Genomic DNA, 17,219 nt, shown 5'->3' with positions numbered 1-17,219 from the left:
TTTTCTGTACACATCATATGTCATCAACAAATAGTGACAGTTTTGCTTCTTCCTTTCTGATTTGGATGAATTTTATTTCTCTTCTTGCTAAATTTATCTGGCTAGGATTTTCAATATTATGTTGAATAAAGGTGATGAGAGGGGGCATCCTTGTCTTGTAGCTGACCTTAGAGGAAAAGCTTTCAGCTTTTCACCACTGACTATGTACTTCATTTTTGAAGGGTGTTTTAACAGAATATGGAATTCCCAATGGGCAATTTTTTCTTTTAGCACTTAAATAAATGTCATTTTATTGTTTTGTGATTTCTATAATACTGTTGAAAACTCGGCCTTCAGTTCTGTTTTTCCTCTTTTAAAAGCAATTTATACCTGCCCAGCTGACTTTACGATTGTTTTCCCATTCCTTTTGTTTTTTTAGTGGTTTGAATATGTTGTTCCTAGTTGTGACTTTCTTTGAATTTATTCTGTTTAGGCTTCACTAAGCTCCTTTAACCTGTACATTGGTGTCTTTCATCAATTTTTTAAAAAATTATTCACCATTAGCTGTCAAATATTGCTCTGTCCAATGCTCTTCCCTCTTTCCCTCTGAGACTATAATTACATGAATACTAGGTCATTTGAATGGATTTCACATGTCTGTTACACTCTAGTCTCTTTCCATGTTATTTTCCCATAATTCTTTTGGCCTATCTCTTGAGTTTAACTGTGTCCAGCTATGACTAATCTAATCCAACGAGTTCTTAATTTCAAGTATTGTATTTCTTAGTTCTAGAAAGTCCACTTAATTCTTTTTGTAATCTTGAATTCTCTGTTAAAATTTCTACCTTTTTATCTTTTCTCTATATTTTGTAACATACTCAAAACAGTTTTAAGTCCTTATCTGCTAACTCCAGCATCTGAATCATCTGTAGGTTGGCCTCTATTTACTGTTTCCTCTCTTAATTATGTCTCATTTTCCTGCCCCTTTGCATGTCTAGATTTTTTTTAGGGTAGTTATTATTTTATTGGTTACTTTTTAACCTTTAATTCATTTGAGGTATAATTATGTATAAGTTGACAAGAAAGATCCAATTCACCTTCCCCAGACTATAGCCATTGTCCTTCATTAAATAATCCATTTATTTCTCATCAATGTAAGCTATCACTTTTGTTATATAATAAATCTTCATATATAATATAATATATCTGGATTCTATTTTCAGATCTATATGTCTATGCCTATACCAACACAATATTGCTTTGATTACACTGTCTTTATAGTATGTTCTTGTGTCTGATAAGGAAAATCCACTATTGCTATTTTTCTTATTTGTATTTTTGTTGACAAATCCTAGATATTTATTTTTCTAGAAACATTTTAAGATCTTCTTATCTAATTCCCAATCATTATTAATCACCTGTTTTATAGTGTATTTATTGAAAAAATATAATAAATAAATTAAACTTATTCATATCTAGGTATAATACTGTTACACATTTCATTCATTTTACTATTTATTTTACACTGTTCTTTATTATTTTTTGTATTTATCTACTACTTGTTATTTCCATTTTCCCCCTTGTTAACTTCAAACTTCTGCCAGATTATTCTATCATATTAGTGATGAATTTTCCCTGTGTTTATTATCAGATCTATATTTCTCTAATATTATTCAAAAATAAGATAACCACCATTTCTTATCAAATTTAATTTCCCCTGTACTTCTCCACATTGTTAAGCTGAGATTCTTTTTTTAACTTCCAGTTTTGCTGAGATAATTGAGTATTTTTAGTTCTAGATTATTACTTAGATTTACTTTGCAGAATTCCAGCTAGTGGATCCACTTAGATATCCATAATGTATACATAACAGTGTTTTATGCTCACCACTGTTTAATTTCCTCATCATCTTCCCCTACTTCAATGTCTCTCTTCAATTTTTTACTTTTTTTCAGAATCCTTATATGTGATGTATATGTGTAAACTTTTATGGTTTACTGGACATCTTCAAAGTTTTTCTTCCTCCCTATCCGTGAATGATATTTGGGTTGGACAAAGCACTCTTGAGTTACAACTCTTTCCTTACTTCAGTCTATAGATATTAACAGTTTCTGCCTTCTGGTGTTGCAGATAGATGATTAATGATACTCTAATTCATTTTCGTTTGTAAAAAAATTTTTCTTTCATTTGAAAATCTGTAACATATTATCTTAATGCTTAGGTTTCAATAATTTTATAAAGATTTGCCTATATGAGAGTCTTTTTTCCTCAATATGGCATTCAAATCTTCAACTTAGGGGAAAAAAAATTTGGGGGGGGGCCATGCTGCACAGCTTATGGGATCTTAGTTCCCTGAGCAGGGATTGAACCCAGGCCCTCAGCAGAAAGCACAGAGTCCTAACCACTGGACTGCCAGGGAATTCCCAAAAATTCTTGTATTATTTGTTCAATTATTGCTTCTATCTGTTGTATATCCTTCTAAAATACCTATTTTTTTAAAAAATATTTTATCAGCATATAGTTGATTTACAATGTTTTGTTACTTTCATGTGTACAGCAAAGTGAATCAGTTATACATATAACCACACTTTTTTTTTTTTTTTTTTAGATTCTTTTCCCATATAGGCCATTACAGAGTATTGAGTAGATTTCCTGTGCTGTACAGCAGGTCTTATTAGTTATTTATTTTATATATAGTATTGTGTATATGTCAATCCCAATCTCCCAAATTATCCCTCCCCCTCCCCTTATCCCATGATAACCATAAGTTTGTTTTCTACATCTGTAACTCTACTCTGTTTTGTAAATAAGTTCGTTTGCACATTTTCTTTTAGATTGCACATATAAGCGATATCATATGATATTTGTCTTTCTGTGTCTGACTTACGTCACTCAGTATGACAATCTCTAGGTCCATCTGTGTTGCTATAAATGGTATTATTTTGTTCTTTTTTATGGCTGAGTAATATTGCATTGTATATGTGTACCACATCTTCTTTATCCATCCTCTGTTGATGGACATTTAGGTTGCTTCCATGTCCTGGCCGTTGTAAATAGTACTGCAGTGAACATTGGGGTGCATGTATCTTTTTGAATTATGGTTTTCTCTGAGTATATGCCAAGGAATGGGATTACTGGGTCATATGATATTTCTATTTTTAGTTTTTTAAGGAACCTCCATATTTTTCTCCATAGTGGTTGTACCATTTACATTCCCACCAACAGTGTAGGAGGGTTGCCTTTTCTCTGCCTTTTATGATAGGTGTTCTGAATCCATTATACAAGACTTCTTTCCTTTTCCTTTTGATTTCCAACTCTTTATATTTTCACTGTATGTTTTGAAATATTCCTTCCAACGGGCCTTCAAAGCCATTAATTTGCATCTGAACAGTGACCATCCTCTCCTTCATATTATCTACTCATTTGTAGATGCCCTTTATCTGAGTGAGGAAATTACATACTATTTGTTGAGAGAGTTATCATGAATGAGGATTAAACTTTGCCAACTTTTTTCCTCTATTAATATAATCATGTGGCTTATTGTGTTTATTATATTAATATTGGAAAATATAGTTGTTGATTTTTAAATACTAAAGCAACTTTGCATTCCTGGGAATAAATGTATTTGATAATGATATATTATCCTTTTTCTATATTTTTGAGTTATTTGCTAATGTATTTTTAAGGATTTTTATACTTAGGTTCATGAGAGATATTGGTCTGTAGCTTTTCTTTTTCCTTGTAATGTCTCATCAACTTTTGGTATCGTAATAATGCTGGACTCATAAAACAAGTTGGGAAGTGCTCCTGCCTCTCTACTTTCTGAAAGAGTTTGTATAGCATTGGTATTATTTCTTCTTTAAGGATTTGATCAAGTTAAGCAGTGAAACCGCCTATACCTGGATTTTGGGGCGTACAAGGAGTGGGCATAATTCAATTAGAGTGACTTCAATTTCTTTAATAAGTATAGGGAATTCAGGTTACCTATTTTGCTTAGACTAAAGTTCATAATCATAATCTCTTATTACCCTTTTAATGTTTGTAGAGTCTGCAGTAATTTCCTCTCTTTCATTCCAGATGTTGGTAATTTGTGTTTTGTCTCTTTTTTACTTGATTCATCTGGTTAGAGTTTATCAATTTTGCTGATCTTCTCAAAGACCTAGCTGTTGGCTTTACTTTTTTTATTTGTTTGTTCATTTTATATTTCACTAATTTCTGCTTTGTTCATTTTAAAATCTCTTTTCTCTTTCTGCTCTAGTTTGAATTGTTTCTATCACATATATTTTCTTCTACAGAATTTACACTGCTATTAATCCCAAACAATAAATTTTCCATTTCAGATATTGTATTTTCCACTTTTAGAAGTACCATTTGTCATTTTTATATCTTCTATTCCTCTTCTCATTATATTCATGCTTTTCTTTAAATTCTACAGCTGTTTTAAAGTTTGTGTCTTATAGTTCCAACATCACTGTCATTTTCAAAGCTTTTTCCTCTGTGTTTTTGCCTCATCACATCTAGCAATTTTGTTGGATACTGAATGTTGTGAAATTTACATTATTAAATACTGGATTATGTTTTCTTCCTTTAAAGAGTGCTAGACTTCATTCTGGATTTGCAGTTAAATTACTAATTTATTGGCATACTTAGTCTTCCAAAAGATTATTTTTAAACATTCTTAGGATGGATCTAGAGTAGCTTTTATGATGAAGATACGTTTATTCTAATACTAAGGCATGACTCTTCTAGCATTTCACTGAATGCCTTGAGAATTCAACAGGACACTCCAGTCTGGCTAGTCAGAACTCACATGTCTTCCAAATCTGTGTGAGTTCTCAACAGAGTCAAGGGGACTCTTACGCAAATTTCTAGAGCTCTTCTCTGCATGGTTCTCTCTTCTCTGGTACTCAGCCCCAAAATTTTTGCTGCCTTGACCTCTTCAAATTCTGATCTCTGTCTCCTCAACTCAGTGAAATTACTGTGTTCTGCTTTGAAGGACTTGCTTGTATGGTGATCTGGAAAATGCCTGCAGGCAGCAAATCAATGTGATTGTAGGGCTCACCAATTTTGTTTGCTTTCTCCCTGGAATCACTATTTACCATAGCCTGTTGCTCACAATCAGAAAACTTTGTTCATCTATTTTATTCTGTTTTCTGGTTGTTTACTATGAGAGGGTAATTTATATATTTATTTATTTATTTATTTATTTATTTATTTTATTCATTTTATTTTTGGCTGCATTGGGTCTTCGTTGCGGTGCGCAGGCTTCTCATCACAGTGGCTTCTCTTGTTGTGGAGCTTGGGCTTTAGGCACACAGTAGTTGTGGCACACGGGCTCAGTAGTTGTGGTGCATGGGCTTAGTTGCTCCACGGCATGTGGGGTCTTCCCAGACCAGGGCTCAAACTCGTGTCCACTGCATTGGCAGGCAGATTCTTAACCATTGAGCCATCAGGGAAGCCCCTACGAGAGGGTAAATTAATCCTAGTTACTATATTATCACTGCAACAGATATCTTATCTGCTGATTTGCTTAGTTTGAAATTTATATTTTTGGTTTAAGTACTGCATTTAGATCTCTTTTTGTACAAATATACAATTAAAGCTCAACTTTAATTTCTTCAAGAATCTTTATTATTTTTTTGTTTACATTGTCATCTGCTTATTTCATTTGTTCTACCTGGTTATGTGGAGATCTTTCTTGAAATTTTGATCATCTGCCAGCGTTCAGTAGGTATTCTGTGAGAGTTGTTCCACATATAGATGTATTTTCTATGTGTTTGTGGGAGGAGGTGAGCTCCACATCCTTCTATTCTGCCATCTTGATGGGAGCACCCATCTGCTTGTTTCAGGAGGTCTAATTCACTGGGGACATGATCTGTTTTTCACATATCTCTTCTTAGGTTTTTGGATCCACTAAAATATTATTATTTTGCATATTTGGGTTCTTGCTGTTGACTGCACACTGGGGGTCATGGTTGTTGGATTACTCTAAGAGACAACATGTCCCCCAAAGAGTTGAGAGTACAAGTGTCCCTTATCATGGGCTATAGACTCCTACTAGGAAACCAGTGGGAGCCTCCCTTTCTCTCACTCCCACAAGTTCAGGGCTGGGGACTCAGCCAATTCTCCATTGGAGGCCAGGGAAACCATTCACATTCATGAAATATAGCCAAGATTACCTTCCTCCTATAACCTTGATCCACAATGCTTATCAATCCAGCAATATCCCAGTGTCTCTCATGTTACAATCCTTATTCCATTGCCCCCATGTAGATCTCCAAGGGCTCACTGAGCTCACTGGGAAAGAAGCCCCTCACGAGTGTTCTCTGCTAATGTTCCCACAAGACCAAAGTCTTCATTAAACCCAGTAGAGGTTTAACTGAAAAGACAGAGCTGAATCAAAATTGGACAAGAAGGAAAAGGTGACACTGTGCCTATTTCCATTTCCTTGAATCCCCTCTCAATAGTATTTTTTACTTTTAAGACATTGTTTTTGTCCTTCCCACAGCTCCTCCCTTAGTACTCTTGTCAAAGAGAAAAGTTAAGGTGATAAAATAATCCATGTTGCTGGTTAGTTTATTCCTCCAATGAAAGATATTTGCCTTTCAACCATGACCTTTCATAAACAGTAACTTAATCTGAAGGCAAGTACCTGTTTGCAGGACTTTTGAATATCATGACAAGCTAGGGAGGAAGACATTTTCTGTGTGGTTCCAATTATAATCATCCTGGAAATGAAACTGCTGCATTGTAGGATATGAACACATTCAGCTTCACTAAATACTTTACCCCTAGCCGTATAAACTGTTACTACCCTATACTCTTTCCAATTCTTGAGATATTTAGTTGTGGAAGTCTGATGGTACAAAATAGTAATTCATTACGGCTTTAATTTTCATTATAATTTGTCATGTGGATTACCTCTTCTATGAATTTATTATTGACATTATTTATATCACTAGATCTTTTTTTTACCTATTTGCAGATGACCTTGGAATATTCTGGATATAATCCTGTGCTAAAATATTGTAAATATCTTCTCCAAATTTGTGGGTTGTCTTTTGGATTAGAATTTTTAATCTTAAGTTGTCATATTTATCAATATTTCCATTAGAGTTAGTACCTTTTGTTTTTGTTTTATTGTGTTCTTATTTAAGAAGTCTTTTCCTACCCTAAGATCATGAAGTTATTGTTTGGTTTTCTTGTTTTTGGATTGCTCTTCATATTTAAGATACCTCTATCTGGAATTTATTTTTGTATGGTGTGAGATAGGGATATAATCCAGGTATATAATTATTTTCTCCTTAAGCAGAACCAATGTTTACAGCTCCGTTTATTAAATCCTTTCCTCACTGATTGCCTACTGATTTATACCAAGTTCCCCAAGATGTATCTACTTCTGTGCTCTTGTCTGTTTGTCCATCCTTGAGTTGACCTCAGAGATGAATGTTTTGTAGTTAAGGGAACACTGGAATTTTTGAGAAGCTTGGTGGTGACTGTTCTCTACCATAGCACTGAGCTCCAGAATGGCAGAGGCCTGTGGGAAACTCCTAACCATCAGAGTCAAGGTATATGGAATTAACATCATGGCATCAAGACCAAAGAGATATTTAGTGTGTTGAGTACACAGAGATCTCTGGTGATGGTGATGTCTGCAGAGCTGAGATATAAGAACAGCTGACTAAGGTTTTGTTTGGTTTGTGTATATACGGAAATTGAAATCTGGTGAGCAGAAGGCTGATGTCAGTACTATAGTGGAAAATCACCACCTTCCACCTAGTTTCCCACTTTACATCTATAATATTGTTTGAAGGAGATGTTAGATCCCTTTGAAGAATGACGCATCAATGTCACTCAGGTATATATAGTAAATATTCCTTCTTTCTTGCTCCAAAGAAACCTGAAGTCATTTCCCAGGATGAAGACCACTGGGGAATAAATAATACCCGGACTTTCCCAGAAGAATCAGAATAGCATTTCACTCCTCCAATTTGAATGAGAGCTTATGGAAGCCAGGTAATCAATGCAGTTATAGGCCAGGATCATCTGATAGTGGGTCCAACAGGTCCTTGAGCCTACCCTTTGGTAATTTCCACAGGTTCTAAATATATAATGCATACATAACTGCTCACATTGGTGGAGTGAGAGATATTATGGCAGCAGTCCCTGAAATTTGCATCCCCCGGCTAATGTAAATAAACAGAAATAATCAAAGTCAGTAAATCAGACAAAAGGCCACCTCTTATGAAGAAATTCAGAGATATCCATCACCATCAGAGAACTGAAGGATACACTGGCAGTGCGTCATCTCTCTATCACCTCATCTAGACCCTCGCAAACACCAGATGGATCCTGGCAGATGAGGGTGAACCACTGCAACCTTAACAAGATGGTAGCCCCAATCTCAGTTTCTTTACTGACGCAGATCATCATAGCTTCTGGAATTTATTAAGGCGATATTTAACAAGATTTCCCTAAGTATGGAGGATCAGAAGCTGTTTACCTTTCCTTTGCAAGGACGGCAGTTTATCTTCACAGTCCTGCCTTAGAGCTAGTTAACTCCCCTGCTTTCTATCATTATTTTATCACCTAATTTGGATTAGATAATAGAAACATTTATGCACATGTATATTTCTATGTATATGGTTTTTTCTTCAAAATTACTGACCATAACGTATATTTGATTACAGTGATTTCCCATTTCATTTCCTAAGTTTCCATATTTCTATACATGGATAGATTAATCATATCTAGAGCTTTGTAATAAATTGGTCAGGGCTTCCTTTTTTTCCTCCTTCTGCAGATGTTAAACACATGGATTTCAGATGTGAATTTTCCTTTGACATACAATAATCTGCAGACATTATGATTGGAACAAAAACTTCTCTGTGTTTCCATTTTGTAGAGTGAGGGCATTCCAAAACTCTCCAGCCATCTGAAGCTCTTCTGCACAATGAAATAAGTGAAATGCTGTGGATTTAGAGATTGCTAGTTGATTTCAACATACATTTGATGCTATCATGACTACTTTATTCAGATTCTGTTATTTCTGCTACTACGTTTTATATTATTTATAAATCTCAGTGCAAAAAGATAATGAAAACCTTTTAGGAAAGCATTCTTAAACTTCTGTGTGTGTAATGTCATAATAACAACCTGTTTGTATGAACTCAGAACTCAAGCTTCCTTTACATCCCCTGATGTACCATTTTTATTTCCTGTACCTATGTTGTTAACCTATCAGGAGTTATGAAACAGATAACATAGAAGAGCTGAACATTAATAATCTATTTTCACAGACGTGCTTCTCTCTGCTTCACTAACAGACTTGATCCCATACCACTTTCTATAGATTGGCCTGAAAACCTCACCTCAATGAATTTGACACCATATTAACTCTGTCTTAGAAAGAAAAGTGCATATGTTCTATAAGATACTTATCGAGTAATTTCCCATTTTCACATTCACAAGTGTTAATTTATCTGACTATCTAGGTGACACTTTTGGATCTGAGAAAATCAGAGTGGTAGAAAAGGGAAAAAAGAATCTTCAAAGACACTGGGCGAAGAAGGCATATGAGCCAGCCTTGTAAAACGGTTGTTTAAGATGATGACTCAGGAGATACCAAGAGCAGATTTCACGTAATTCACAATTTTTCTTAGACCAGTCACAGTCATTAATAACTATTAGCATAGCAACAAGTCCCTCAGAGAAGATAGAAATATTATGCCCAGGAAATCAGTGATGGGATGAAAGTAGCACAAACTTTTTGGTTAGCCCTGACTTCAGACTTCAGTCTATTGCTTCTTAGTTGTGTGACCTAGGACAAGTTACTGAGCCTCAGTTTCACCATCTATAAACTGTGAAGAATAACACCCACCTCAGAGAATTGTGAAACCTAAGCAATGAAACATACCTAGCGTAATATCCAACACATCGGCATTCACTGAATGTTAGCATTTTTTTAAAAATCATTTTAATAGGAAAAAATTCCCCAAATTAGAGGTTAGACAAGATGATTTCTTATATTCCCTCCTTTTCTGTTTCTGATTATATGATTCCAAACAAAGGCAGAAAAATCAGGGAAACGTTTCATGCTTGTCTCTCATGTAGATGTTCAGATGTCACCAACATCCCACGTACCACCTGGTACTCTCACATGCTGTTGGTTTCAGCTTTTACAAAGCAATTTGACCATGCAGGTATTCACCTGACCACTGGGACAAGAACAAGTATTCTAGTTAAGCAGACAGACTTTTTCTGGATTGGAATTACAGTCCCTAAACTCAAACTTAACTCCCAAGATATATCCCTTTCCAATACACCTGAGAACACAGACTAATCAAATCTATGTATCTCCTACCTTAAGGGAGACTCGGCTAAAAACTTTGTAAATACTGCTTTTTACAAATCTTTAACAATAAAATTAAATGCATCCTCATGGGAGATGCTGCTGGGAAAAATGATAATGAGATTGCCTCTGAGCCACCTCCTGATGGAAAGTTTTTAGTGATTCTATTTGGATTTACAATTGTTTTTTTAAAGCCCACTCTGTTTTTCTTATATTGTTCCTGCAGGTTTTGTTTTTTGGGGGATTTTTTTGTTTGTTTGTTTTGAAGATAGAAGATGAGAAAAATAAAGGCAGTATAGCAATTATGTAGTACTTGAGACTATTTGATGTTTCATCGGATGCTGTCTTAATAATACTAGGATGTATATTTAAAAGAGCATTGCTTTTGGGCTTCCCTGCTGGCGCAATGGTTGAGAGTCCGCCTGCCGATGCAGGGGACACGGGTTCGTGCCCCGATCTGGGAAGATCCCACATGCCGCGGAGCAGCTGGGCCGGTGAGCCATGGCCGGTGAGCCTGTGCGTCCGGAGCCTGTGCTCCGCAACGGGAGAAGCCACAGCAGTGAGGGGCCCGCGTACCGAAAAAAAAAAAAAGAGCTTTTCAGTGCCTTATTAAACTGGTTTGAGTTCTAATCCCACCAATGCTAGTTATGTGACCTTCCATAAATGCTTAACTCTTCTCTGACCCTCAGTGCCTGCCCTCATTTGCATAAAGATGGAATTAATTCAGAAAGAATGAAATTGTACTATTATAGTAGGCAGCAAAATATTAGTTCTTGCTTCCCATTGATACATTTCCTCTGAGTTATCACCATGAGAATCCAGCAGTGTTTAATAAAGAATATTCTCTCATCCCCCTTCATTTACATCTTCCACAATTTTCTCCTGTTTACTTCCTTACCCTGATACCACCAAAAACACAGCATTGATGAAAGGCAAATGAAGACTCAGGAACTCTTACAGATTAAAGGACACTAAAGAGATATGACAGCTAAATGCAACATGTTATTCTAGATTGCATCCTGAAATATAATGGACATTAGTGAAATAACTGGTGAAATACAAATAAAATTTGTAGCTGCAATAGCAATACTTTATCAAGGTTAATTTCTTGGTTGCGATCACTGTAATGTGGTTGTATAAGATAACGTCCTTGTTTTTAGTAAATAAACACTAAAATATCTAGAACTAAAGGAGTATCATATGTGCAACTTTCAAAAAGTTCAGAAATATGTGTGTGTGCATGTATCTCTACATATGTCCATGTATACATACATATAGTTGATCCTCATTATTCATGGGCTTCATACTTGCAAATTTTTTACTCATTAAAATTATCTGTAACCACAAAATCAATACTTGTCGTGCTTTTGCAGTCATTCACAGACATGTGCAGAGCGGTGAAAAATTTGCTTCACCCAACACACACTTCCCAGGGGAGAGTGACCAAGTGATACTTTGCCTTCTTGTTTCAGCTCTCAGGCTGCAAATAAGTGTCCTTTTCACAGTCAATTTAGTGCCACAGTGTTTGCATTTTTGTTCATTTTGTTGGTGATTTTGCTGCTTAAAAGGCCCCCATGATAGAGCTGAAGTGCTGTTTGTTGTTCCTAAGTGCAAGACAGCTGTGATATACTTTGTGGAGAAAAGCCGTATGTTAGATAAGCTCCATTCAGGCATGGGTTACAGTGCTATTGGCTGTGAATTCAATGTTAATGAATCAATGATACATGTTTTTAAAAGTATCCTTAGATAGACACGTACATTAAACAAGGTTTGGTATTGATCAGTTGACAGAATGTTGTGAGCAGAGGCTCAGGGAAGCCTGTTTTTCCACTGGGAAGTCAGTACTTGCTAATTCAGTGTTTGTGCTGATTTTATAGAACAACCTACCACAAATAATGAGAATACAGAAAGAGAGAATGAAAAAGCAAATGTGGTCAAATGTTAAATGGGGAATCTGGAAGAAGAAAATACAGGAATTCTTGCTACTATTTTGGTAGCTTTTCTGTAAGTCTGAATTTTAAAATGGAGGTTTTTTTTAAAAAAAAAAATCTATACTCTCAGTCCAGAGCCCATTTTCAGGACCAAGAACAATCTAGAGGCACTGGAAAAATGGTGAGAGAGGCTACACCAAGATGCAGATGCTGAGAGTCAGGCATCTCTTTAATCAGGGAATCATGGGCAGCATGATTAGGAGGGTATAATTTGGGTCAAAAAAAAAAAGTAAGAGGTACAAGAACTGTGTAAAGCCCTGACTGTGAGAAGAACCACGGGGTCAGAAGCACTAGGATTTGCAGGAAATTGGGGAGCACAGTGAGTTGGATTTAGAGTAAGCACTTCAGGTTTAAAACCTTAAACTGTGCAAGGTCATTGGATATTCTGCTCTTGGAGATGCTGCTGCCATGGCATTGGGGCAGCCGGATAGCTTTAAATGAAGCAGGCAGGACCAGACACTTCCTTCCTCTGCATTAAGATTCATCTTTTCTCAACATTGTAATTCTACCAGAGCCATTTGTCAAAACTTCTTTTGATTAAAACTGCCGTAAAAAAATAATGGATGAACAACAACAAAAACCGTCTGTTCCATCTGAAGAAAAATGTTTATTTGTGTACTAAAATAGATATATGTGTTTGGTTGTGTGGATTTGGGAGTGGCTTTTTGCTTGTTTGTTCAGGAAATAAAGTACCGTTAACAATATATCTTGGACACATCCTTAAGTGTATTTGTTACTAGAGTGTAACATACATACAAAAGGGTGCATAGATCATAAATGTACAACTTAATAACTTTTTCACAAAGGGATCAACAGAACGTCATCATTTCTGCAGTAATCCTAATATTCCCCCTCAGTTGCTATGTCCCCAAGGGCACCACTATCCCGGCTTCCATAAATGAGTTTTGCCCATTTTTTAACTTTATAAAAATGACATTATATAGTATATACTTTTTCTTCTCTGGTTTCTTTTATTTAATATTGTCTTTATGAAACTCATCTATCTTTTCCCATGTAACAGTGGTTTGTTCTTTCTCATTGCTATATAGTACTCCATTGATTGAAGATACCAGAATTTATTTATGCAATCTACAACTGAAGAGTTTCTGGGCTGTTTCCAGTTTGGGGCTAGTATAAACAGTACTACTATGTACACTCTTGTGTTTTGGTATGCATCTGTACACAGGGCCTCTACTTAGCTGTGAAATTTCTGGGTATGCATATATTCAATGTTCAGCTTTAATTTGTCAAACAGTTTTCAAAATTGGTACACCACCTTATACCTTCACCAGCAGTATATGAAAACTCTCCTGGACAACTTTTTATTGTTGCTTTCTATCTTTATTTGATCATATTCAAAGAACATGCTCTGAAAAACCTGTACTTTTTGGAAAGTAAATATTTTGTGTGACCAAGCTCATAAAAACTATTTTAAAAATTCCGTAGACATCAACAAAAGACTGTAAAATCTATGTCTGTTTATATATATTAAACAATCACAAAATTAAGACCGGAATAACTTTGGAAGAATAGCTATCTTTGATACAAAGATAATTTCAAACGTCAGTGTTCCCCAAATTAATATATATATGTAATGAATTTCCTATTAAATTACAATAAAGAATTTTTAGTAAAGTAAAAATTACATTTTCTATTTCATTCACAAAGGCAATTATGAGAAATTGACAATAACATTAAATTGAAAATTAAACTTAAGGGATGCTTGTCCTACTAGATAAAATGTATTACTATCAGGCTTCCCTGGTGGCGCAGTGGTTAAGAATCTGCCTGCTAATGCAGGGGACACAGGCTCGAGCCCTGGTCTGGGAGAATCCCACATGCCGCGGAGCAACTAGGCCTGTGAGCCACAACTACTGAGCCTGCGCATCTGGAACCTGTGCTCCGCAACAAGAGAGGCCGTGACAGTGAGAGGCCCGCGCAACGTGATGAAGAGTGGCCCCCGCTTGCCACAACTAGAAAGCCCTCCCACAGAAACGAAGACCCAACACAGCAAAATAAATAAAATAAATTAATAAACTCCTACCCCCAACATCTTCTTTTAAAAAAAAAAGTATTACTATCAAGTTACTATAATCTTAATAGAATATGTTGGCACAGGAATAGACAAATAAGAGAATATTGAGTCTAGAAACTTATCCAAGTACATATGAATTTTAAATATAATAAATATGATTTTACAATATATTGGATAAAGTGTACTTTATTCAATTACTACCCATCCAGAAAAATAAAAGTATACCATATTTGATACCACACAAAAAAATAAATCATACAATTTTAAAACTGTGTAAAAAAAAATAAGTATTGTAGTAGAATATTTAAGAGATATTTGTGTAATTTTGAGAACATCAGATAATTTAAGACAATTGTAAAACCCAGAAACCATAAAAGAATTATCAACAGATTTGAGTACATAAAAATTAAAACTTTTTGTCAACGTTAAAAAATAGACTGGGAGACGATATTTTCAATATATATGACAGAGCTTATTATAAAAGAAAATTGCTGAATAAATTGGATTTTAAAATTTAACATTATTCAGCTTATAAAAAGGACGTACTAGATCTATATGCATTGACCTGGAAAATAGCCATTATCTTATTATTTTTTTTTACATCTTTATTGGAGTATAATTGCTTTACGATGGTGTGATAGTTTCTGCTTTATAACAAAGTGAATCAGTTATACATATACTTATGTTCCCAAATCTCTTCCCTCTTGCATCTCCCTCCCTCCCACCCTCCCTATCCCACCCCTCTAGGTGGTCACAAAGCGCTTAGCTGATATCCCTGTGCTATGCGGCTGCTTCCCACTAGCTATCTATTTTACGTTTGGTAGTGTATATATGTCCATGCCACTCTCTCACTTTGTCACAGCTTACCCTTCCCCCTCCCCATATCTTCAAGTCCATTCTCTAGGAGGTCTGTGTCTTTTTTCCTGTCTTACTCCTAGGTTCTTCATGACATTTTTTCCCCTTAAATTCCATATATGTGTGTTAGCATATGGTATTTGTCTTTCTCTTTCTGACTTACTTCACTCTGTATGACAGACTCTAGGTCCATCCACCTCATTACAAATAGCAAATATCGTTTCTTTTTATGGCTGAGTAATATTCCATTGTATATATGTGCCATGTTTTCTTTATCCATTCATCCAATGATGGACACTTAGGTTGTTTTCTTCTCCTGACTATTGTAAATAAAGCTGCAATTAATATTTTGGTACATGACTCTTTTTGAATTATGGTTTTCTCAGGGTATATGTCCAGTAGTGGGATTGCTGGGTCATATGGTACTTCTATTTGTAGTTTTTTAAGGAACCTCCAAACTGTTCTTCATAGTGGCTGTACCAATTCACATTCCCACCAGCAGTGCAAGAGTGTCCCCTTTTCTGCACACCCTCTCCAGCATTTATTGTTTCTAGATTTTTTGATGATGGACATTCTGACTGGCATGAGATAATATCTCATTGTAGTTTTGATTTGCATTTCTCTAATGATTAATTCTGTTGAGCATTCTTTCATGTGTTTGTTGGCAGTCTGTATATCTTCTTTGGTGAAATGTCTATATAGGTCTTCTGCTCATTTTGGGATTGGGTTGTTTGTTTTTTTGTTATTGAGCTGCATGAGCTGCTTGTAAATTTTGGAGATTAATCCTTTTTCAGTTGCTTCATTTGCAAATATTTTCTCCCATTTTGAGGGTTGTCTTTTGGTCTTGTTTATGGTTTCCTTTGCTGTGCAAAAGCTTTCAAGTTTCATTAGGTCCCATTTGTTTATTTTTGTTTCTATTTCCATTTCTCTAGGAGGTGGGTCAAAAAGGATCTTGCTGTGATTTATGTCACAGAGTGTTCTGCCTATGTTTTCTTCTAAGAGTTTGATAGTTTCTGGCCTTACATTTAGGTCTTTAATCCATTTTGAGCTTATTTTTGTGTATGTTGTTAGGGATTGATCTAATCTCATATTTTACATGTACCTGTCCAGTTTTCCCAGCACCACTTATTGAAGAGGCTGTCCTTTCTCCACTGTACATTCCTGCCTCTTTTATCAAAAATAAGGTGACCATATGTGTGTGGGTTTATCTCTGGGCTTTCTATCCTGTTCCATTGATCTATATTTTTGTTTATGTGCCAGTACCATACTGTTTTGATTACTGTAGCTTTGTAGTATAGTCTGTTTGGATTTTTTGTTTGTTTGTTTGTTTTTGTTTTTGCGATGCGCAGGCCTCTCACTGTTGTGGCCTCTCCCATTGCAGAGCACAGGCTCTGGATGCACAGGCTCAGCAGCCGTGGCTCATGGGCCCAGCTGCTCCGCGGCATGTGGGATCTTCCCGGATCGGGGCATGAACCCGTGTCCCCTGCATCATCAGGCGGACTGTCAACCACTGCGCCACCAGGGAAGGCCTGTAGTATAGTCTGAAGTCCGGGGGTCTGATTCCTCCAGCTCCGTTTTTCATTCTCAAGATTGCCTTGGCTATTCGGGGTCTTTAGTGTTTCCATGCAAATTGCGAAATTTTTTGTTCTAGTTCTCTGAAAATGCCAGTGGTAGTTTGATAAGGATTGCATTGAATCTGTAGATTGCTTTGGGTAGTAGAGTCATTTTCACAATGTTGATTCTTCCAATCCAAAAACATGGTATATCTCTCCATCTATTTTATCATATTTAATTTCTTTCATCAGTGTCTTATAATTTTCTGCATACAGGTCTTCTGTCTTCTTAGGTAGGTTTATTCCTAAGTATTTTATTCTTTTTGTTGCAATGGTAAATGGCAGTGTTTTCTTGATTTCACTTTCAGATTTTTCATCATTAGTGTATAGGAATGCCAGAGATTTCTGTGCATTAATTTTGTATCCTGCTACTTTACCAAATTCATTAATTAGCT

The sequence above is a fragment of the Lagenorhynchus albirostris genome, chromosome 4 (genome assembly GCF_949774975.1).
Source record: "Lagenorhynchus albirostris chromosome 4, mLagAlb1.1, whole genome shotgun sequence".
In the NCBI taxonomy this organism is placed as follows: domain Eukaryota; kingdom Metazoa; phylum Chordata; class Mammalia; order Artiodactyla; family Delphinidae; genus Lagenorhynchus; species Lagenorhynchus albirostris.
The sequence above is the reverse complement of the archived record's forward strand: the minus strand, read 5'-3'. Positions refer to the sequence as shown.